Raw genomic sequence first — 650 nt, 5'->3', positions numbered from 1 at the left:
GTGGCAGGCAGGGCGAGGGATGATCTGCAGGAATAAGACTCTGGAGGAAGCTGTTCTACCGTTTGATGAAGGCCTTGAAGTATTGCTAAAACAAAATAAAATAAAAAAATTCCTTCCAGTAGCACCTTAGAGACCAACTAAGTTTGTTCTTGGTATGAGCTTTCGTGTGCATGCACACGAAAGCTCATACCAAGAACAAACTTAGTTGGTCTCTAAGGTACTACTGGAAGGAATTTTTTATTTTATTTTGTTTTGACTATGGCAGACCAACACGGCTACCTACCTGTAACTTGAAGTATTGCTAACATTTCTATGCAGAGATTTCCAAGCAGATATATGGTGGGGAAAATCTTTCCCATAGAGTTTTCTAACCCTGAAAACAGTAGGTAGAATACTGATAATCAAGGCCAAAATCTTCTCTCTAAATTGTCCCCCCCCCCAAGAAACCCTTAGGTCAAGTTATTGTGACGTTTCTGCAGCTGCAAGTTGTCCAAGGGAATTTCCTTCTAACCAGTGAAAATCCCACTGATTTGCCCTCCAAGAGCATTGATTAATAGGATTTCTAAAATAATTCAACACACAGGGATCTTGAACTTTCTTCGCCCCCTCGAAACTATTTATTTATTTTTTAACATTTATATACTGCCTGT

Source organism: Lacerta agilis, chromosome 1 (genome assembly GCF_009819535.1).
Source record: "Lacerta agilis isolate rLacAgi1 chromosome 1, rLacAgi1.pri, whole genome shotgun sequence".
In the NCBI taxonomy this organism is placed as follows: domain Eukaryota; kingdom Metazoa; phylum Chordata; class Lepidosauria; order Squamata; family Lacertidae; genus Lacerta; species Lacerta agilis.
This window is presented reverse-complemented; position numbering follows the sequence as displayed.